Source organism: Balaenoptera borealis, assembly GCF_965194805.1.
Source record: "Balaenoptera borealis genome assembly, chromosome: 11".
NCBI classification, from domain to species: domain Eukaryota; kingdom Metazoa; phylum Chordata; class Mammalia; order Artiodactyla; family Balaenopteridae; genus Balaenoptera; species Balaenoptera borealis.
The window spans coordinates 34,299,370-34,324,864 of NC_138868.1; the positions used below are offsets into that span (position 1 = coordinate 34,299,370).

At 33.7% G+C, this 25,495-nt stretch overlaps 1 long non-coding RNA gene across 1 annotated transcript; it reads left to right on the top strand.

The window, feature by feature from the left end:
* The first annotated feature begins 11,202 nt into the window (after positions 1–11,202).
* On the top strand, positions 11,203–15,993 carry LOC309606180. Its single transcript, XR_014231686.1, has 2 exons — positions 11,203–11,689; positions 12,033–15,993. It is a non-coding gene; the product is annotated as an uncharacterized lncRNA (long non-coding RNA).
* The last annotated feature ends 9,502 nt before the right edge of the window (positions 15,994–25,495 follow it).

The following is a 25,495-nucleotide window of genomic DNA, read 5'->3' on the forward strand; positions in this document are numbered from 1 at the left end:
TATGAAATATTGCGAACACATACAAATATAAACCCATATTCATATAAAAATCATACTTCAAGGAGACACCAAGTTAATATTTTCAAAAATATGATTGTGTCTGAATTTCTGATGTGAAGATAGATGTATATCTTTGTTTTGACAAACAGTTTACCACACCTTTAGACTTGGGGCTGCTGGTGTTGACAATAGCTCCTACCAGGGAAGGCATTGTCTAGGAAACTCTCATTTTAATAAAATTTGAAGAGAGGAATAGAATATTCAATGGAGAAAGCAAGGTAATGCATAATATATAAAAGGGTGCAGAACTTAGTATGTAGGACCCTACATTTTCACAATCTTGTTTCTATTGTGGGTTTATAATTCTTATAGTAGGAGTCCCTAGGAAGAATTCCCATTTTTATAAGACCTGAGCCCTCCAAGCAAATGCCAATCTTTCATAGAACTTTATCACTTTGATGGCCAGACTGTGCCATAAAATTATTGAATTATATGGGCCTTATTAGTAACTAGATAATTACTAACTAATAATATATTAGTTCAAATTTAGTTTCAAATGCTATGTTTGAATTGTTAATATGTGATAGGCTTTTAGCCATATACTTTGAAATGTAGAGAGGATTATTTGTACATTGGAAACTCAACTCATAACTACCTGATTACTACTGATAGAAGCCACAAATGTATACACTTTTAAAAATATATATCACTGTAAAATATTTCATATACAGTCATCCCTTCATATCCTTGGGTGGGGACCCCGCGGATATAGAGGGCTGAATATGGGACTTGAGCATCCATGGATTTTGGTGCCTGCAGAAATCCTGGAACCAATCCCCCCTGGATTCTAAGGGACAACTGTATACATGAAATCTATTCATGAACAGGGTCTTTTGCTTAACTTCTAAAATTTAGTGGGAAAACTGTGAAATAAATTTTTGCCAATCTAGGAACTACAATTGGAAGAAGAGACCTAATTAAAACATGTTGAGATAAATTGCTCAAGGCCATACAGCCAGTTAGTGGCAAGGCAAAGATGAGAAACCAGGCCTGACTGATATACTGCCTGAGCTTTATTCACTTTGCAAATTTGTTGTTAAAACATGCTGAATATGTAGAAATGTTTAATGTTTACCATTTAATAAGCAAATATTTGTCTATTAATTATTATTATTTATGTTTAGTTTGTTTTGAATCTTTTTTTTCTAATGGACTCGAAGTTTTTCTAATTTTTTCCCCGCTCTTATTTGGGAAACATACATTTTATTGCTAGTCCTTCAGTGTTTACTCCTACTTTTGTAACAACACATATCTTAATTAATTTTTCTAGAAAGTATAAAATTATTGATTATAAGACAAGAACACTATCACTCTATATTTACATGTTAAACCTACTGCCCATTCCTACTCACAACTTCACTATTTTTTAAATTTAATTATTCTGCTTGTATAGAGTTGATGTGTTACAGCATATTGGGGTAACATAGTATACTGGTGACAAATCAAGGGCTAAAAGGTCCATTGACCCACTTAGATATTATCACACAATATAATAATGGACAAGTGGAAATATTAATTTGATTTATACAGATACAGAGAGAAAACATAATTATCTGTTTACTTACATGTTTATATCTATCTACTTATCTATCTATTCTCTAAATTGTTAATGTTCTTTATCTGAAAAAATATATAACTAGATAGATGGGTAGTTTGATTTGTTAAGTCCAAATAATGTTTCAACAGTTTGGGAAGTTGACACTTTTTCCTAAGAATGACACACTTTGTTAACACTTAATATTCACCAGGTTAACATCCATTTTGCATTACCCATCTGCTGTAGAGTAACTAGGAGCTACATAAAAGAGAAAGCAGTCATACTCCTGATAAATATTTAAAGTGAATACATTCACTGACTCCCTGTTCCACTTGCTACCCTCTTCCTATTATGCACCCACTCTTCCCTTGGGTGATTTACATATTTAGGTTTCAGTTTGACTACAGGTATATAAATACTTCAACATTAATTTTAAAAATTATGGGTTCAGGAAAACTAAACACACATTTTACTTCACATCTGATATAACTTCAAAACTGAGATTGATTTAATTCCCCTTTTGAAGGGAAATTTTTGGAGGTGCATATTTAGATCATTGGGTAGTGACTACGAGGTCAAATTATTTAACTAAGGGATTGTGTTGAGGGAGGGAAGTTTTGAATCTTTGAATGACTGGAAATTCACAGAACTTGAATATTATACATATGAATGCAATTCTAAGAATATGTGATTTGTTTCAAACTTCAAAAAAAGTGACAGTAGTGAAGCTCTCTGACTATGCTTCATGAGCTATGCTTCATGAATCTTCTCAATGCACTTCTGTATAATTTGCATGCATGTTTTTGACTAATACAATGGAAATAATTTGAATGGAATAATTCTGAGGAACTACATTGAATCCCCAAATATTTATAACTTCAGAGCATTATACTTAGTGCTGAGGAAGTTGTACTGTAGAAAAAGTGTTAACAAGGAAAACTGTAGTTTAATGATTAATGGCATGGAATAGAATGGTAAAGTTCTTGCATCCAAACCAGTTCCCTCACTTACTGGCTGTGAGATTACAGATAGATTAATTCAAGCTCTTTAACTCTTTTTCCTCGTCTGTAAAATGGGTATAATAATAATATGTACCTCAGAGTTGTTACGAAGAACAGATAATTTAAAATGTGTAAAGCCTTTTAAAAGTGCTTAGGTAGGTGTAAGGATGAGATAACAATTCTAGGGGACAGCATTCACCGTGTGAATGTTACGTGATTAGTGACACAACATAGTATGGATATGGTGACCTTCACAGTTTACACAGCAGACATAAACAAGGTAAACAAGAAGTAGTTATAGCAATTACTACCATTGGGATTAAAATCAGGAAAATGACATGTCCTGGTTTGCTCAGGATGAGGCTGATTTGTGCCTATCATCATGGCATCATTGTCACAAGGTTACCTTTCACTCTCAGAAGTGTCCCAATGTGTACATTAAATTGTAGAGTCATTATATTCAAAGGAGCATATTTATGGCAAACCTTTCATTTGGATGAAACTTACTCATACTTGTCTTTTGAAATTTAATCAAGAGGATTTTATGTCTACCCAAATATATATATATATATCTCCATATATATATATATATACATATATGACATCAGGCACTTTAAAATCTGCATGGCCCATTCACCAGTACAATTTTCCACAACCAGGGAAACCAAAATGGTTCAGAAGAAACACTATGTTTGCTGAGCCTCTGCCACATGCCACCATATGGTCTTTACTGATGACATTTCTCTGTTGTCCTGCATTCTTAAATATGCTTATCCTGGAGGATTCCAAAAAGAAACTAAGTCTTCTTTTATTCTTGTTGTCCAAGGTCTTTCTGTGCTTCATGCAGACTTGAGGAATAAACAAGGAATAAAAACAAACAAGCAAACAAAAAACTATTGCTTCAAAGGCCTCAGATCTTATCCCTGAGGCAGAGCTCAAAAATAGACCATAGAAACCTGCACTGCAAACAGTTCACTTGCTCCCCCCATGCAAACTTCTCTTTCAGATCGCTACCTGGTGAGGTTATCATCTCATCTATAACCAAATCAACTCTAAATTCTGATTTAGTCTAATTAAATTATATTAAATTATATTAAATCACTTCTAACACATTTTGAAATAAGTAACTATATTAAGTTCAACTCCAGATACGTTTATTGATCAGACACCTGTGCCAAGCAAAGTGCTAAAGGCTACTGAGGAGGTAAAACGTTCACAGAGCCAAGAGTCATGTTGTCACAGAGCTTTCAGTGGGGTGGAGTGGGAAGATAGAAATTAAACACTTTTACAAACAAATGTAAAATTACAAATGTGATCATGGCTGGAGCAGAAAGATTGATGGTGTAATAAAGAATATTAGGCAAAAAGTGCCTCCTCTTCATTGAGAGGACACATAGAGAAGGGAAGTTTGACACGATAATAGAAGCTGAGATTCCATGAGGAGAAAGTTGTAAGTGGTTGGGTGAAGGACCTTGGAAGGTGGTAGAGCAGTTTTCCACCTAGAGGAGTCAAGAACACCTTGCAGCAAGAAGATAAAGTACAGTACACTTCTAGAACTAGGGGAAAAAATTGTAACCCAAAAGTTTCAAAGATTTGTTAAAAAATATAAACATTACACTAAGTTCCAGACAACTTAGAGGCATTAGATTCTGCCTCTCTGAGACTGTTCCCCCCTATATTAAATGATGATTCTAATCCTTCATCTATGTCACAGGGTTGTTATGTGTCTCAAATCAGACAATTTATGTAACGATGTTTTATAAACTCTAAAATATATATATGGTGACATATGATCAAAAACTATGATCAAATAAATTGATAGTGCATTTGAAGGCAGAATTTGTTCAATTCTGAAAGGTAATAACTTGACTTCAATAATAGATCAAAATTAATGCCATCTATAGGACTGTGTGTGCATGAGTAATTCATTCTGCTAATGAATTAAAAAGGTTTGGGTGGTACTTCCCCCAATATAGACTCCACTGTAAATGACAGAAAGGTTCCATTTTTCAACTACATATTAAAATAATATGGGTTTTGAATTCAGACAGATCTGTGTGTAAAGGTCAGATCTGTCACTTACTTCCTAGGTGTGAGAATTTAGGTGTTTTTTTCTTTTTTTTTTAACTCTACTAGCTCTGTTTTTCCATCTATAAATGAGGATAATGCAAATTTTTCAGGGCTGTTCTGAGTATAAAGTATTGCATATAAAAATTAATTAACATGGGACATGGCCAACAGGGTATGCTCAGTAAATTTTAGCTGTGAATTTTTGCCTGTCATTTTTGCACTCTGCATTTGCAAATAAACAATCCCAACTCTATAGCAATTCTGTAAGCACTTGGCATGTGTCACATTGAATCTAGCTTATTTTTTACTCCTGGGGATATAAATATTTTATTAATTGGAAGTATTTATATTCAATTGTAACAGAGACTTCAAAAATAATTTCTGTGTTTTCAAGCCTTCTACTCAGATGCCATTATCTTCCCATTAAACATTCAGGAAGCAACTAAACATAAAAAGACATAATAAGCACATGAAAGAGGCTCAGTAGGAGAATTAGTGTTAAATCTAGTACATTGACATAGATAACATTTATGCTACATATTAAGATGGAATACAAATAATCTACCCCCTTGTGTGTGATTTCTTTACATACTAATTAGATTATTTCTACATATGGAAAGCACGTAGTCTTTATACCACAAGTAAAAAGACCAAATAAAATTCTGGGTGACTTGGGATTTGATTCAATGAATATATTCCTCTAGGCCACATTTTTTGAGTCATGCAATATAGTACCATCTAGAACGTACTATATTCTTTGGAAAAGGACTTTGGTGTAACTTGCCCACTTTAAGATGTACGACTGAGATCCAAACTGTCTTGGGAAAAGAGAGTAAATAAGTAATCAACCAAGTAGAATTATCATATAATATTTAACTCCATTTACTATCTTATTTTATTAAACTTTCTAGCATTACCATATTCAAAATATTCTCAACCCATGTTTTCAAAGTTATTTATCTTTCATTTTTGAGCTGCATTTCTCCACATAGCACTACATTTATAAATGAATAAAATATGCATAACATGCATATTTCTATAGCCTTAATTTTAATAGAGTTATTATTTATTACAGAAAAGTCCAATATTTTACATCATTTTTTCTTAATCTTTAGTAGTCTCTGTTCCAGGGCCATTTCAATGTGTTTATGGATTAATATAATTTCTCTATAATTTTCCAGGGCTTGGCCTATAGTTTTTGTGTGCCATGTGTATTACAGACTTTCATATATGTCTTGTTAAAATGTAATCAAAGTTGAATATAAAATTTTAACCAACTTTTACTTTTAGGTATGTATATAAAATTGTAGAGCATACAAATAAGGGCTGAAATAAAACAGAGATAAGACAGTTGATTTGTTAAGGAGATAGAGTTAAGTACCGAATTCTTCCTTTTGATTTTTGCTATAACAATGTTGCCTACATAATACATATTTTTAATAAAAAACTATCAATGTAAACACAGGTAATATACTGCATTGTTTCTCCACTCTCTGGAGTTTAACTAATATTAGATTGCTCTAGGCCCTGGGGAGATGGAGAATTAAATGACAAGACCAGTAGGGGACATACAAGCAATCAGCAAAAGGTTTTTGAGTAGCTGATCACTGAGCCAGGCACAGCAGGGGATACAGAGTGTTAATAAAATTATTTCCTTCCCTCAGGAAAGTTAAGTACATAGAATAATAGCAGTCTTGATTACTTTAAAGCCATTATGTAGGTCATTTGCCGAAACTAATTATCAATAGACTGATGCTATAACATTTGATTTCCCTGAAAGATTAGGTAGTAATGATCATGCAGAGTTCAAGTTACCAAAACATGATATAACAAAAAATGCAAAAATTTTCCACACTTTATATGAAAATCATATTAAAAATCTAGAATTTTGTCAGCCTTCTGTGAAATAATACCTGCTAATAATAAAATATGCAGAAGACCTAGTAGAAGAGAAAAGAGAAAGAGAAATTGGAGCAGAAAATGAACTCTCCATTAGATTATCATACAAGAAATACTAAAGGAAATTCTTCATTCTCAAGAGATATGTTGCCAGATAGGGACTCAGATTTATATAATGAAGAATGCTGGAAATGACTTGTGCAAAAGAAAAATTATATATTGATAGTAATGGGAGACAGGTTTCTCATTGTTGGAGAAGAGAGTTACAAATATCAGAAGGAGGAAATCTAGAATGTACTCTGTAGTGTTGATTTATAACGGAGATGTAAGTATGCACTCAGGATATTGAATATCTAGATATGCAAATACAGATATAAAATATAGATATATAGATAAAGATATAAAAATACAGATATATACCTGTTTATAAATACATGCAAATAGATGTGAATATATGCAAATATGCATATGGAATTTGTATATATGTTTCCTCCATATCTATTTACTTAGAAAGCCCAAAAGCCATGACACCCCAGTAGGAATAAGCACACCTATTATTCAAATCTTTTTTTCTAAACCCATTCTTTACTAAAGGAAACTAGGACTCCTCCTAGTAAAGGCATATCTCAAGATTGGGATAAAAAAATATATTTAAGATGAGCCTGAAACATCTTCTCGTGTAATAAAGTACTCAAAGAATAATAAAAATATATCAAAATGACAAGGGAATGAGACTGAAAGTATTTACAGTGGCTAAATACAGGTCACTTTAAGCATCAAAACAATTTTAAAGTGTTAAGAAATTTACAGTGTCAAAATACTCTCACAGATTACTTTTCAATAACAGAGAAAAGTGTAATTTACAGTGAAGAATCTTAGAAGATACCACTATGACCAAGTGACAAAACATCATCAATACTGTGATAAATTTATTTCTGTGCTATTTCCTACCAAAACAGTTTAACTTGAATCTAATTAAGGAGAAATATGAGACAAATCCAAATTGAGGGACATTCTAAAAATAATTGGCCTGGACTTTTCAAATGTATCAATGTTAAGAAAGACAGAGCAAAGCTAAAGATTTTTCCAGATCGGAGATTAAAGGAATATAGCAGTTAAATACAACACATGAGCCTGGATTGGATTCTGGTTTGATGAGGGGAGAAAAGGTCATTTCTGGGATTAGTGAGGAAATCTGAATATAGACTGTGGATACCAGTTGGAGATAAAAGTATTATATCAATGCCAGGTTTCCTGATTTTGAGAATTGACCTGCAGAATGTAAGAAAATATATTTGGTTCATAGGAAATATAAACTGATATATTTAAGGCTAATGGAACCAAATTCATTAAAGTCACTTTCAAATGAGAGAAAGAAAGAGAGAGAGAGTCACAACAAATGAGGCAAATGTAAAAATTTTTGTGAATTTGATGAAGTGTATAGCAGAGTTCTTTGTATTATTCAATAATTTGATTGCATACAAAAGAGACAAGAAAAGAAATAAAGAGAAAAGCAGAAAACAGAAATTAATTAGGTAAAAATGCAAAAAGTATATCCCTAAGTAATAAATTAAAACACTGTTCTGAAAATACAATAAAATGAAGCTACCGTTAGCTAACTTAATCAAGAAAAAGGAGAAAGTAAAAAAATACAAAATAAGAAATTATAAGTATAAATTACCATTGACACAGAAGGGCTTTTAAAATTCATGAGGCTATTTTACAATTCTTTATGAAAACCTAGATGAAATAGAATCTCTTAGTTAAATATAATTTTAAAATCCACTATCAAGTTTAAACCACTAGGGGCAGAATGTCTAAGCAAATTGATATCTGTAAAAGTAGACAATGTTATCAAAAGACTTTGCGCCGAATCTCCATGGCCAAATGGCTTAAAAGCAAATGCTTCCAAATCTTCAAAGACCAGATTGTCTCAAGGTTACAAGAATTATTCCAGAGCATAGGAAATGAAGAACAACTTCCATTTTTGGAAGCAAATATAACACTGAAATCTAAACCTAATAAATGTACTACAAAATATTATAGACTATCACTTAAAGATATCATAAACAAAAGTTAAATAAAATTTTAGCAATCAAAATCTAAAACCACATCAAAAATAAGAATGCCAAGTTGAATTTATTTCAGAAAATGGTCCATATTAGAAACCCATAATATAAATCACTTTATTAATAGATCTGAGGATAAAAGTCATATAATTATCTCTACACATGAAGAAAATCCTTTGGCAAAATTCAACACCTGTCTCTGACAAAAACATGTAAGAAAATGGAATTTGTCAGCATAGTTTTAATACAAATATAGATAGGTACACCTTTGAACTATGTGTAACATCTTACTCAGTGAGAAACACTACAGCCATAAGCAAGGCATATGATTTGTTACCATCTCCTTTATATAATTTAACACTGTAATAGATGAAAGAGTAAATGCAATGAAACAAAAGACATCATTGAAGATATAATTGAAAAAAGAAAGCAAAACAATCTTTATTTGTAGATATTAAGGTATATCTGGAAAGCATTAAGCATCAATGAAAAAAATAAAACAATTTAGTAAGGTTTCAGAATATTAAATTAGCATACAGGAATCAATTGCTTTCATAAACTTAACAATTTATATGGTATAATGGTAGAGAAAATGTCATGTACAATAGCCACAAAGAAGATGAAATATGTAGGGATTAACTTTAAAACTAATGTGCAAAATCTATTATGAAGAAAAACATAAAACACTCCTGAAAGATACTAATTAGACTTGAACAAATGGAACGGCATCTCTTGTTTTCAGATAGATTCAACATAATAAGTATGTCATTTGCCCCTAAGTCAGGTTATAAATTTAATATGATTTTCCCCTCAAAAACAAACAAGCAAGTTTTTTTAATGATATTAGACAGGCTGATAGTAATATTAATATGAAAAATAAATATTCAAGAATATCTATAGAAATACTGAAAATAAAACTACATTGGGTGAGCAGTCCTTTTGGATATTAAAACATACCACGAAGACTCTATAATTACACAATGTGATGATTAAGCATGATTAGACAGAGACCTGTGGAATCAAGTCAGCTATAAAAATACAGACATCAGTAGGGAACACAGTATACAATATTATGATATGATAAAGGTAGCCTCTGAAATCACTAGGCTCTTTCTTTCCACATCTATGAAATGATAAAAATAGTCCTTGCCCCTCCCAGCCCGGATTGTTGTGAGAACTGAATGATGTATTTTAGAGCAAGTCACCTGCAAATAATAAATTATTATCATAATTATTATTATGAATTGGAAAACCTCAGCAGGAAGTCCTCTTGCATTTTCTGCCTTTCACAAACTCATTGGACACCACAACAAAATTATCTGTGCCATAGTCCACAAAGTAAACTATGGCTTTCTGCAGGATAGATTAGCTAACAGGTTACAATAAACCAGAGTTGATGATCTTGGGTGAAACTGACATTGCAGTATCTTCTAGATTTTTGAAAATATTCTTTCTATTCAAATAGAGAAACCCTTTAGTGAAAGTGCCTTTGTTTACCATAAAACTGAATGGAATGCATTTTTTCCTCACAGGTGGTCTATATTAGTCTTCTTGGGCTGCCATAACAAAACACTGTACACTGGGTGGCTTAACAGAAACTGGTTTCCTAACAGTTCTGGAAGCAGAAACTTTGAGATTGGGGTGCCAGCATGGTTGGGTTCTGGTAAGAGCTCTCTTTCTGGCTTGCAGATGGCCACCTTCTCTCTGTTTCCTCACATGGCACAGAGAGGGGACATGCTCTCTGGTGTCTTATAAGGGCACTAGTGTTATCACGAGGACCTCAACCTCATGACTTCATCTAAACCTAATTACCTCCCAAAGACCCCATCTCCTAATGTTATCACATTGGGCATTAAGGTTTCAACATATAAATTTGGGGAAGATAAAATTCAGTACATAGCATAGTCTGTTGCAAATCCTCCACATAGTAACAGAACTGGTAAAATAACTGGGACAAAAGTATGGATGTAAGGATGCCTCATCAATTTTTCATAAATCAAGGTTATAACATACCATTGTAAAGTAATTATACTCCAACAAAGATGTTAAAAAAAAAAGAAAGGTTAAACAGTGTTTCTTCCTTTGACAAACAGAAGAAAATAGATATCATTTTCCCTGAAGATCAATTTTAATAGAATATATTTTAACGCCATCCTATCAACAATTGTGTATTAATTTTGACTCTTTATGTACATTGTTTTTGAAAATATCTTCTTAATTTATAGTATGGGTAGCTCAGAATATTAAACATGCTATACTGCAAAATAATATTTGTCTCATTACTTTTGATTATATTTGCATTCCTATGGTTAACCCAATAGAAATCCACCTCACCACAAATTCCCAGTGTCTACAAAAGTTCTTTCCTCTTCATGCCATTAGAGAAATCCATTTTTTAAATCTCCAACTAAATATTCATTTTCTTATCAACAAAATTTCTCACATAACTTTCAGAAATATGCTAATCTAATTATTTGATTCATTATCTACATTTTAGAAATCTCGTGTGCATATAAATGAATTTCCTTCATTTTTTCACTACTTTCTTGTTGAGAATAATAGAAGAAATTAAAATTTACTGAGTTTTAATGTCAGAAAAAGAGCATGAAGCAAATCTAAGCTTCACAAAGAGTCAAATCTTTTCAAAGATATGCTACGTTGTGAGCCTGACTCATACTTATATGGTTAAATTTGTTTCATTATAATGATTAAATATAAAACTGGAAGATTTGGTATTATTGATATTATTGATGTATAGTAAAATATATGCTACTTATCACATCGGGTGTATTTTTACTTTTCTTACTGCGGGTAAAATAATTCTCATGAATCATGCCTTTTATTGTATAAAATATATCCAAAATTCAATTTTACTTAATGTAAAAGTGTTCGGTATTCTGAAAAAATGGTATTTGCATAAAGACTGAACAAGCTAGACTTCTATCATGAACTGCATAAACCCTAATAACAGTGAATACAAGGATTTACCTACAGCATATAGTTCATATGCTTTTGCAATTTAATAAGAGTATTGAATATCTTAAAGCTTTTGAGTTAATGCTATTTTTTTTTAAATTTTTAATTTCATGTTCAGAATATTCCGATAATGTCAGTGTTTTATTAATTTATTTATTTTTGGCTGTGTTGGGTCTTCGTTTCTGTGTGAGGGCTTGCTCTAGTTGCGGCAAGCGGGGGCCACTCTTCATCGCGGTGCGCGGGCCTCTCACTATCGTGGCCTCTCTTGTTGCAGAGCACAGGCTCCAGACGCGCAGGCTCAGTAGTTGTGGCTCACGGGCCCAGTCGCTCCGCGGCATGTGGGATCTTCCCAGACCAGGGCTTGAACGCGTGTCCCTTGCATTGTCAGGCAGATTCTCAACCACTGCACCACCAGGGAAGCCCAATGCTATTTTTAAAGTGTTATAGAAGATTATAATGTAGTTTACTTAATTGTCTTTGAAGTATCAATTTTCTGCATCTTGCTTAAACAGAACCAAAATGAAGAGAGTTTTTTTAATATCATCGATGTAAGTTCAGGGATGGCTACCACCAAACTTCTTATATTTGTAGGAAAGATGAGTCATGTTTTAGAAAGGGTTCAGAACTAGCTTGACTAAACCAAAAAGTAAAATAGCTTAGAAAACAGGAATCTTTCACATTTATACAATCTAAAGGGTCACCACATTTTATGCACATTTAAAAAGCCAAGTATCTGTATTGAGATTATATTTATGCACTATATTTGAGTACCTTTTCTGAAGGACAATAGCTTTGCAAGAGAATGAAGCATCTAATTTCCTATTTTACCCTTAAACTGCTCTCTCGAAGTCACTACTCAGATGGCCAAGAGATCTAATTATACTCAGACAGTACCTGTGTCCCAGTCCATAACTGTCACCCTCTAACCTTAATTAAGGAACATTCCTTTGTCTTTTGTGACATCACATCCACTAATTTAATAGAGAGGGATGTTCAGAGCAGATGAAATTACTAGATTAAATGCTTTTCTGCTGTTTTTATTTTTTTCCTTTAAACACTCTTCTGCTGTTTTTTCCTTGGCATTTCTAAGGACTGCCCCCTGCCCCCATTCATGAGGATATTAGATAATTTAGATGTTGGCTTCTTGATACCTTTATAAATTGAGCCAAAATTGAAGATCTCAAGGATCAGGAGCACCAGAATTTTACCATACTATGTGACAGTCCTTAGGGATATTTTGGCTGAAAACCGATCGGTGGGTGATGCCCAATGACTAGTATTGGATTTGTGGCTCTAAAGCATAATTGCTACTACCTGGAAGTTATACAAGGATTTGCTACCTTGGTAAACTGACTTCACCCAGTGTTCTTTTTGACATATCAGTTTTCCCTCTTCGATGAAATAAATAACTGGATAAATTAATTCAAGAAGGAGAAAAACTGAGCCTCAGTTGGGAACCAGAAGCCTAACTACTCATGAGGAATTCTGAACCGGGGTCTTCTCTCCTCAAGTCTCTTCTATTTGGTGCTTTACAACAAGCCAAGGAAATAGGAAGACATGCAATGGCTTAGAGAATAGCATAAAGAGCTAGAGAATGCCCCCAATACTATAGATCTTATTGCCTGATAGGATCACAAATTGGACAGGCACATGTGCTATTGAGGGGATCATGTGATATTTTAGGGAAAGAGTCTTAAGAAAGCTGTGGCTGCATCCATGAACTCCTTTCTTGAGTATGACTATTCTCAAATATTACTAAAAACATCTGAGAAATAAACAAACAATAAAATTAGAAAGTTGGGCTAATCACCCACATCTGGTTCTGTAGACGCTTTAGACTGAGCATGAGATCTTGTTATGTAGCTTAATCTGGGTACTCTTGGCTCTTGATTGGGAAATGTATTACAAACTCCGATTATAATCTTCCTTGTATTATTTGTCCACATTGCAATGTTCAGATGTGTTATCTCAAGAGTCTTAAATTTTGTTGTGAAATTACTGCTGTACCATCACGTGATCCAACAAACGACCTTCAAACAAACAGAACGAAAAAGCCTGGGATCTTACAACTACCCCTGGAAAATGTACATACATGCATATCACACAATAAATATCTGTGAAGATCTGGATTGATCACATTCTCAGCTGTTAATGGTCTATTCTTTAGATCAAGATGAAGAATGATCATGGGAGGAATTGGGGGTAGAATTGGTGGGAAGGGGGGTTGGAAGCAGGGAGACACTGAGAACCTAAATCATCTACCCCTATATAGTTTGCTATGTGCATTAACACAACTTTACTATTCTAAAAAACCTTGCCCTTTGTGTGGTAAGAGCAACAATGGAAATTATTATTCTTTTAGGAAATTTTAGCAAACCTATTTAAACAAACATCAGACAACTTTACTTTTCAATAGATAGCAGCAAATAACAATCTCTCAGAGTTGCTGGAAAATCTCACCTTGAAAGTCTCACCACACTGAGTCTACCAATTCAAAATTATTAAATCAGGAGCCTTACAAATCCTAATCATGCCCCTGCATGAAAGACCTGCCTTAACCATGACCCCTAACAAAAGCTTCACAAATATCCCAAACTTGCTCTCATCTCATTCTGAGACGCTACTAAGACTCTGTTAAATAAGTGACCCCATTTACGCTATAAATGATGCATTGAGCTTTACTTACCAACAGATTATTTTGGTGGTAATTTTGAGAACTTAGCATTTGACATATTCCAAGATAGATCATTTATGGAAAACTAAAGGAATATAAATTTTAAAAATATACAGTTGAAATATGTTTTCTAACAGTGGATTGATGCTTCTTCATGAATATATAGCAAGAAAAAGTTAAATGTTGAATAAACTATCTTTTTTAATTTTTCACTTTTGTAAAGTTTTGAATAAAATTTGGTCAGCCTCAGGGAAATATATTTAGTGTTTGTTTCTACATATTTATATAATTAAAATCAGTTAAGTCTATTAATAGACTTTTCAAAGCCAACTTATTCTCACATATTTAGGTCCTACCCAAAGAAAAGAATATGGTTTTGTTAAATGATGATGAAAATTAACTCATTTCAGTAATAATAAAAAGCAGAGTCTATAAAATTTTAAATGCACAAATAAAAGCAGAAAGGAATTTTTGTGCCTACTCAAAAGCCTTACTTATTTGAAATGAAGGAATTAAAATGTAAATGAAAGCATTTTAAACACAAAATACTACAAAAATAAACTTCAGAGATGCAAGATAGCTATTGCTATTTCTCAAATTACAAATTTCTGTTTCAACATCATGCTGGGTCCTGAGACTGCAGCCGTAGATAATAATGTGTTAGAGTGAAGGAAAAGAGGTTGATAGCAAAATAGATTGTCCTCCCAAAAAGTGAAAGGACATCAAACTTAATTTAGTCATTTGTTTTGAGCCCAGAAGCTGTTATGTGTGTACTTTCAGGATCTAGGGGAAAAAGTATTGAGGGTAGTGAGATGCTACTATGACCACATTAACTCCAAATATGTACAGAAATCTATGCTGGCTTATTTGGTCATGAGAACCTACTAAAGGTTCTTAGCCACTGAAGGAAAATTATTTCAAAGTTTTTGTTTCTTTTTTTCTCAAAATGTTTGTTTCAGAGATTATACAGTCTATATACTCTATACATTCTTGTGTGGCTATACTTTAGATATCTTTTACTTTAGATAACACTGTGTATAATTAAAGCTATACAAAATGAGTCTTAAATATGTTGTAAGTAAATAAAATTAAATATTCCAGGATATTAAGCCCATGATTTTGTCAAGGAACTGAGCTAATATTGTCATTAAAATGATCAAGCCATTGTCTTCATTTTATGAAAAGTTTAATGAGTTCCTGGTAAAGAAAAGTGTTATCTCATGCAAATAGGTGATTTAGTGTATTTATACAATGCACTGAATGTCACTAAAGTTGAACATTTTTGTTGCCTTTATTGAATGAAAATAATTATATAAGGCAAAACTGTCCAAATGATGAACTAAAATTTTCCCCTAGATTTGCTGATCAAGTTTAATTCACACAAGGGAAATATCAGCAAACATGAGCATTTTATATAGATTCTATTGAAACTTCTTTTAGCTACTTAATTAAAGAAAAGCTGAACAATATGGAGATAAACACATTGACATTATATGCCTCAGCTTCTCCTGAGGGCACTGAAGTACTTATCTCTAGAACACAAATTGCAGCAGTTAGCATTCTGTTAAAAATGAACTAATACTAACTAAAAGTTCAGATCTGAGAGATGTGAGAAATGAAGGAATTGAACAATATTTAACTTGGCCAACAAATCCCAATACTTAATTGCCAGTGTATTGTTCTATTAACAATGAGTCAAAGATTCATCACACAAATAAATCCCTGTAAATGAGGCCACATCTGTTAAGTGATGATTTGATAACCTGCCATATTAAAACCATTTTCTCTAATTTAAAGTTATTTCAGTGAGCCTAAATTTAACGGAAGGAAAAATTGATGTCTCACACATGATCCTCATCTCTAAATTACTGAAATTATACACAGGAGAATTACAAAGAATTCGGTTTTAAATATGCAAAATGACAAAGTTAGAGAAATTGCACTCTGTTAAAGACATGACTAAAGCTTGTCAAATTGAGAATGAAGAGCCAGCCTGGTGCCCTATTCGTTGGATCACAAAAAGGAATTTAGAAAAGAACATATATATTTTAAGCATCTAATGAACCCTTTGACTTCCTTTTACAGATGTTCTTAACTGAAGCTCATGGAGTCACAAACCACAGGGATAGCGGAAAATTAATGGCACTCTTGGGATTGATCTTAGCCTTCTGAGACCCTTACAGATAAGTTTCCACTAGGTCATGTAACCTCACGAGCTGAGAGAGATTTACATATGCTATTGTCAATATCCGTACTTTCTCTTTCAGTTGAATATCATGGTACATCATGTTCACCTTCCTTCAGACCCCCTAGGCTGGTTCTCATTAGAAGTAAAAGCAGTAATTGAGAACTTTATTCTCATGAAGAACAATATTACAAAGTTTCAAGATCTCATTCTGTTTCCGAAACGTTGACACGTCTGTGAAAGTTATATAATTAAGACTAACCTCAGTAGTTTCAAAAATAGATTTCAAGAACATGATTGTAATAATGGTATGATTAACAAATATCCAAAAATATTGACAATGCAAGACAAATGGTTAACATTTTAAGGTGCAAAAGTATTAAATGATTAGTGAAATTGCTTCATATCTGTGGGTCCTTATGTTTAAAATCATTAAGTTGGACTAAATGTTTTCTAACTTTCCCTTGGTATGTCAGCTGGCTCACGATTTATCCCCCAAATTAAAAATTTAAAGAGAACACCACTAACTTTATTTACCAGGTTTGTTGATATTGAGCTGTTGTATATTTTGTGATATCACATGTTGCTCCTGCTGTTTATTTCCATTTCCCTTATAATTCAAAGAAAAGTAAGAGAAAAGTGAAATAAAAATAGATTCAGTTTGCTGTTAAACTGGTTTACCAAGCAATGGAAATCAATGTAGCTTCTATTACAAGCAGCAACAAACATCCACACATTTCTCTGGATTTAACTTTTCTGAGAGAAAATCTGGTTTTCAGAAATTTGTTGCTGCCACAGATATAATCCTTTTTTAATTTATCACAGATATATTCGTGGGAAGCAAAGTTTACCCCTTGGAATAATACAAGTTGTATTCATGTGTGTGTCGCTTCATGAATAAAGTAAAAGAAACCTTTGCTTCAGAAACCCATGAGTCTGAAGCAAAAACCCATTGTAACAAAAGTTAAATTGTTGCATTAACATTCTCTGTCTTATTCATTGCTGAGCATAAATAGAAAACTAAATGATTATTTGTGATAACAGTTGAAAATCATCCTCAGTAAAAGAACAAAGTTGCTCATTACATGACACACTTCAGATATAACTGGATGATTTTGTATTTCTGACTACTGTGTAGTTTTACATGAGTCCTGTTGTGTAATTCTTTAGAATTATTTAAAAAGACACAACACTTTAGAACATCTTGGTAGAATAGTAAATAGTAATATCTTTTGAAGATTTTAATTCAATCTTCTAAAATACTTGGTCATCAATATTAGTATTATAGGTTTTGTTAAAGCCAATCATATTAATAATAGCACTTAATGCACTATTGCATGAAATAGTAGTCATATTATTGGGTAAACAAAATTATCACAAAATTAATATGTTAAATAATTGACTAATATTTTCTTGGCTTTCCCAATAAAAGTAGTCCTTGTCCAAATTTCAGGTGCTGTAATGGATCAAAGAATAAATCAAGGACTTAGTCTCAAGTAAGTCTACATATTTTTTTTTCTTTTTTATTAGACTTGCTATGCCACTTGCCTATTTTTCCAGCTTTATTGAGATATAATTGAAATATGACATTGTGTAATTTTAAGGTATACTATGTAGGGATTTGGTATATGTATATATTGTGAAATGATTACCACCATAAGCTTAGTTGACACATTAATCACTTCACATAATTACAATTCTTTTGTAGTGAAAACTTTTAAGATCTATTCCCTTAGCTACTTTCAAATATACAACACAGTATCATTAACTATAGTCATCTTGTTGTACATTACACCCTAATAACACATACATACTAAAAAAGGAAGTTTGTAACCTTTGACTATATTCGTTCATTTCCCCCGCAGAGGAACTAATCACTATGTGAAGAGCAGAAGAGTGGATGAAACAAGTTTATGTAGACTAGAAATTTTCAAGAGAATCAATTTTGTATTCTCATTTTTCTGCTCAATTTTTTCTTTCTTTATAGGCTATTTTTGATTAAAAAAATTCAGGTCTTTCTTAGTAAAATTATGGGATCTATATTATTATTTTAACAGGAAAAATAGACATATTGCTAGAACAAGTCAGTCTGAGGAGATGATAAAGACTTGTTTAGAAAACACCTCCACCATTCCAAATTAGATTTACTATCATGATAGTCATCATTTTCGATTCACAAATAATCCTTTCATGAAGTATATTTATTCTGTTCATTTTTCAACTACTATCATATATCTGATCTAACTTTAAGATAAGATTAGGTATTTAAGTGAATGTACATGGGTGTATTAAACATACATACATACACGTGCACATATATGCATATTTCTAGTTCTCCTTTCTTCTTGTGACTACTCTAACTGAAGTCATAATCGTTTCTACAGCCACTAACTGTGGAAAAATAAATTAAAGGCCATAATCAGCAGTTGCAGATATGAATAAAATAAATAGAAGCTAATTGTAATGCAAATATCCTTGTATAAAGGCTGAGAATAACAAATGGCAACATGACCTCTAGGATTTATTTCTACTGAAAAGCAAATCCTAACGGTGCCTCTCCTGGACATCTTCTTTTTTTATACTAAATGGGATTAAGCAAATTTCATTAGCTGATTATATCAGTCTCTAAAAAAAAAAGAAAGGATAGGAATGTACTTTATGCATTTTTTGATGAACTTTGATTTTAACAGGCCATTCATAAGCAAAATACAAGTGCACTTATGTTTTAGAACTTGCGTATGTATATCTATCCTAATCCATCCTATTTTTTCTATCCAATTAAATTGCTTAACCAGGAGTGAAAGAATTCCAAGTTCTTTCTACTGTGGATCATTCATCACTTTTCTATTAATGATAATAGGATAATTCATAACAATCAAAGAAAAAATATACTACTCATTTTTTTATCTTTTGCATTTAAAAATAAAAACCACTTTTAAATTTATTATAGCTCAAAATTTTTCCAAAATTGAAAAATCTGTTTAAAATTGTACATGTATATCATAATGAAATATGTATATTTAGTTTCTCTACCTCTATGTGTGTATGTGTATAGGTAAAGAGATAGATAGATGATTGATGGATTTCTCTCTGCCTCTATGTGTGTACACATACCCAGACACACAGACATACACACAGACACAAATGAAGAAGGAAGGAAGAAATAAAGCCTGATGGGGGAAAAAGAGAAAAAAAGAGAGAGAGGAAGGAGGAGAGAGAAAAGTGAAAAAGAGATCTCTTTTTTATAGTACTGCAGAACGGGAGAATTTGGTTACTGGCAGAGATTCTAGAGTGAATCTTCTCATCGTACAGAGAAGGATGTTGAAACTTCGAAGCTTAAATAATTTGTCCAGGGACATGCAGAGTCAGTGGCAGTCCAGGTGCAGGAAGCTTCTTTGTTTTTAGCTTCCATTCTGCATCCACAAAGATGAAGTTACATTTTTTTATGTGTGCATCAGTTTGTTTTTCTGGAACAGTACTATTTAATTACTGTCTACTTAGTCTGTATTTATCAATTGTTTAAGTCATTAACAGTAATATCAATGTCATATTCCATAAAGTCTCTCAGTTGCATCACTGTACAAGCCACATTCTGACTTGAACTGGAAAAAAATTACTTAATTTCTGTAATTTTTTAAAAAGGCTTTATTAGCCATTTTCAAAATATAAGACTGATTTTTAAAAAAATCATAAATGATCAGATCTGTCATTTTAAATGTTTCCTATTTTAGAATCCCACTTTAGTTTTAAATGTTTATTTTTAAGCTCTATCTCTCTTTTCATAAGTGCTCCTTTTGTTTTATTTTGAAGTGATACTGAGCCTCAAGATATTGGACCGGCTTCACCAGAGAACATTTTCAAGGTCTCTTGAAACTGTATCCCCTGGATAAAATTATTATTACTGAATACATTTGTGTATAATAAGGGCAGACATATGTATATGGCATCTGACAGTAGTAATTCCTTGAACTCAAAGTTATATCATTTTCCGGATTTAAATAATAGGAAGGAGAGATGGACAGCCAGCTAATAAATGGCCTGTTCTTGCGTTTATTTTCCTACAAATCACAATGAACTCATAAATAATTTAAATTTATAATTCTTGGAGTGATAGCTAAATTAAGATTGATTTATCCATTTGTTACTAATACAGTTGTTATATGTACTATACAATTCAGACAAGAACAAAAATGCATAAAGTACAAAAGTAGTGCAGGTTCAAAAGCAAATTACATTGCTATATTTTATGCCTGAAATAAAATGATAAATAAGTTAATTAAAATTTGGGTACATATGACGTAAAATATCTCAACTTGCTTTACAGAAACACCTCTGTACATCCAAAGCATTCACACTTGAAAAACATGTTACTAGTCTCTGTTTATCTGCCCCAGGAAATTTGTCTTTTATTATTAGCTGATTAAAAAGCAATGTGTGTAGTATATAGTACTTATTGTAAAAGAAAAAGTAAATAATTTGAGGGGATGTATTGACAAACTCAAACTTAAATTCTAATATCTGTTTATATCAACCGTTTAAATTTTATATCTTTTTCTTAATCTTTATCTCTTTGTCTTTTAATTTTCATGAAAATCATATGTGCCAAATAATGACCATATGCTAGTGAACAATTTCTTTATTAGAGCTCTATGGCCTCTTTGAATTCATTAAAATAATATTTTCACATAGACAGCAATTCCTGCATTATTTGCATGTCCAACTGTATCAAATTCATATAGAATTACCCATTATGAAGTCATTATGATGTCTTGGTGTTGGTCTGTTTGGGTTCATCTTGTTTCGGATCCTTTGTGCTTCCTGTACCTAAATATCTGTTGCCTTCTTTAGGTCTGGGAAGTTTTCAGCCATAATTTCCTCAAATACATTTTCGATCCCCTTCTCTCTCTTTTCTCCTTCTGGGACCCCTCTAATGCAAATGTGTGGGGTATGTTTAATGTTACCTCAGAGATCTCTTAAACTGTTTTTATTTTTTAAAATTTGTTTTGCTTTTTGCTATTCTGATTGGGTGATTTCCATTATTCTATCTTCCAGATCACTTACATGTTCTTCTATATTACTTAGTCTACTAATCGTTCCTTCTAGTGTTTTTTTTTTTAATTTCAGTTCATGAATTCTTCATTTTTGATTTTTTAAAAAATATTTTCTACTTCCTTGTTAAAATTCTCACTGTGTTCATCTATTCTTTTCTTTAATTCAGTTAACATTTTTATTATCAATGCTTTGAATTCTTTACCTTGTAAATTGTTTATTTTTGTTTGATTATTTATTTATTTTTATTTTTATTTATTTTATTTTATTTTATTTTTTTTATTAATCATCTTTCCTTTTTTTTTTTTTAAACATCTTTATTGAAGTATAATTGCCTTACAATGGTGTGTTAGCTTCTGCTTTATAACAAAGTGAATCAGTTATACATATACAATATGTTCCCATATCTCTTCCCTCTTGCATCTCCCTCCCTCCCACCCTCCCCATCCCACCCCTCTAGGTGGTCACAAAGCACCGAGCTGATCTCCCTGTGCTATGCGGCTGCTTCCCACTAGCTACCTATTTTACATTTGGTAGTGTATATATGTCCATGACACTCTCTCACCCTGTCACATCTCACCCCACCCCCTCCCCATATCCTCAAGTCCATTCTCTAGTAGGTCTGTGTCTTTATTCCCGTCTTGCCACTAGGTTCTTCATGGCTTTTTTTTCCCCTTAGATTCCATATATATGTGTTAGCATACTGTATTTGTTTTTCTCTTTCTGACTTACTTCACTCTGTATGACAGACTCTAACTCCATCCACCTCATTACAAATACCTCCATTTCATTTCTTTTTATGGCTGAGTAATATTCCATTGTATATATGTGCCACATCTTCTTTATCCATTCATCTGTCGATGGACATTTAGGTTGCTTCCATGTCCTGGCTATTGTAAATAGAGCTTCAATGAACATTTTGGTACAAGACTCTTTTTGACCTATGGTTTTCTCAGGGTATATGCCCAGTAGTGGGATTGCTGGATCGTATGGTAGTTCTATTTGTAGTTTTTTAAGGAACCTCCATACTGTTCTCCATAGTGGCTGTATCAATTTACATTCCCACCAACAGTGCAAGAGAGTTCCCTTTCCTCCACACCCTCTCCAGCATTTATTGTTTCTAGATTTTTTGATGATGGCCATTCTGACCGGTGTGAGATGATATCTCATTGTAGTTTTGATTTGCATTTCTCTAATGATTAATGATGTTGAGCATTCTTTCATGTGTCTGTTGGCCATCTGTATATCTTCTTTGGAGAAATGTCTATTTAGGTCTTCTGCCCATTTTTGGATTGGGTTGTTCGTTTTTTTGTTATTGAGCTGCATGAGCTGCTTGTAAATCTTGGAGATTAATCCTTTGTCAGTTGCTTCATTTGCAAATATTTTCTCCCATTCTGATGGTTGTCTTTTGGTCTTGTTTATGGTTTCCTTTGCTGTGCAAAAGCTTTTAAGTTTCATTAGGTCCCATTTGTTTATTTGTGTTCTTATTTATTTTTTTAGAGGTTTTCTCTTGCTCTTTCAATTGAGAGCAGTTCCTCTGCGTATTTATTTTGCTTAACTTTCTCTGCCTCTATAAATTTAGTTGAAACCATTACCTATTACAGTCTTGAAAGGGTGTTTTTATGTGAGAGCATCCCTGTGCTGACTGCATGTATCCAATGGTTTTGGTGGGACAGCTGGATTTGACATGTATTCAAGTCATGTCTTTCCTCAGGCTGTGCTGGCAGCTATCACCTTGGTAGGAGATGGGGCTGGTGATGAAGGGGCTAGAGCTGGAACTGGGTGTGATGCAGGACTTTCCCTCTGCTCAGTGGCCATTGCTGCCATATCAGGTGTGTGTCTAATCCCTAGTTGCTGGATCAGAAACCCTGATGGTTGGGCCTGGGCTGTCTCTGTTCCCTTTAAGTGTGTGCCTTTCCCTCTCCCAACACCTAAATCCTTGCCTCAGAGGGAACGAGTGTTGAAGCAAGGGGGGGCCCATGTGGGCTCTTTGCTTGCGTTGGCCCTAGACAGAATTCTGACCTGTCTTCAATGTTCTACCTGTGCAGGCGCCCACAATTGTTTCCCCCAGTCTTCTCAGGTGGAGCGTTGGGTGCAAGTCCCCTCTGTCTCTCATGGCCTATCACTGCCCACAGTCTCCACCACCTCGTCCCTGCTGTGGAGCCTCACCATAGGGCAGGTGGGGCCCCTGTGGACTCTCAGAATAATTCAGGGCATGAGCTGTGGTGAAGCAGCCACCGTCAGAATTTGGGGCTGCTTCCGAGGTGCTGCTTGAGTTAGTGCCGACAATGCCAACCACCGCCCCACCCAGGCTCCTTCCCGAGACTGTGTTGCCTCTGCTTCCCATGGCCGGGTTTTCTCCCCAGTCGTGGCAGCCCTAGATCCTGTGTTGTATTGTGCAGGGCTGAAGCATTTGCTCGGCCATGGCTGGAGCTTGTGCCAAGGCAGTCATGGGAAATCTGGCAGCCACTAGAGCAGTCCTCGAACCCCCCTCTCTGCCCTGCCTCCGGGGCAAGCCAGTGTGTGTGCTCCTCACAAGCAGAGCCCAGGCTTCCCACAGCCCTCCTGTTAGTCCCAGCAGTCCTCCAAGCAGCCAAGGAGGCTCCTCTCCCCTGTAGGAACCCACTCCTGGGGTGCCCAATCTGTGACTCTTGCTGCTTATTCCCCAGGGCAGGGCTCTGTCCATGTGTTCTCCCTTTTTCTCTGAGTCCCCTCCAAGGGGCACAGGTCCTGACCCAGTTCCTTTTCTTCCCTTCCTACCCAATTACATGTGGATCTTTTTTTATAGCCATGGCTGTTCAGGAGTCTTTCCGCCAGTTTCCAGTTAGTTTTCAGAAAGAATTATTCCACGTGTCGATGTATTTTTGATGTGTACATGGGGGGAGGTGAGTTCCATGTCCTCCTACACTGCCATCTTGATCTATATGTCTTTGTCTCTTTCCCATCTTCTTGCTGTGACTAAGCTAATTCTTCATGAACTGCTTTTTACAAACTATTTCTCTTGAAATAATTAGTCTTGCAGATGTTAATAGAATTCTAGGATTCAATAATTTTGTGAAACACTACCTGGTAATGTTTTTTTTTTTTAAGCTTTTATTGAATTTGTTACAATATTGCTTCTGCTTTATGTTCTGGTTTTTTGGCCATGTGGAATCTTAGTTCCCCGACCAGGGATCAAACCCGAATCCCCTGCACTGGAAGGTGAAGTCTTAACCACTGGACCACCAGGGAAGTCCCTACCTGGTAATTCTTTATCCTAGAGTTTAACATTGTACAATCTCACATTATGGGTATGAGAAATCCTTCAGTGAAGATGCCCATTTATCTTTGTCTAACTTCACATTTCTGAAACTCTTTCTCAATCCTTGTCTTGAAAATCTGTTAGCATTGTCTTGGATTTGAAGACATCAATACGAAAACATATAGCTTATTTTGCATTTTATTGATCTCATAGGAGAAGAGAATGAATGGCATTAAAAAGTTTCAAAATATTTGTGCTATTAGAGACAAAATATTTGAAAATATAAACTTATGAAGAAGTAAATGCTTCAGTTGCTATTACTATTTATGTTGAAATCTCGTAGTGTTTGATGCATAAATTTTTAAGTTGCAAATAAAACAAGTATAGAAATAAATATGCCTATTGGCTTCCAAGGTTTCTAATAAAAAATTGACTATATATGAAAGATTAAAGAAAATAGCAGCTGACGACTGCATAAGGCAAATGAATCTGCAGAGCCATCAATCTGTATTCTACTTATGCTTTTGTTTTTCTTTGTGATAATTTACTAGCTTCTATGTGATCATAGTCTACAATTTTCTATCAGTACAGAGAATTGAAAAAAAAACACAGCAAATGCAAGACTCAATAAATTTAAGCTGTGTATTTTTAGTTTTTTAAGGAACCTCCATACTGTTCTCCATAGTGGCTGTATCAATTTACATTCCCACCAACAGTGCAAGAGGGTTCCCTTT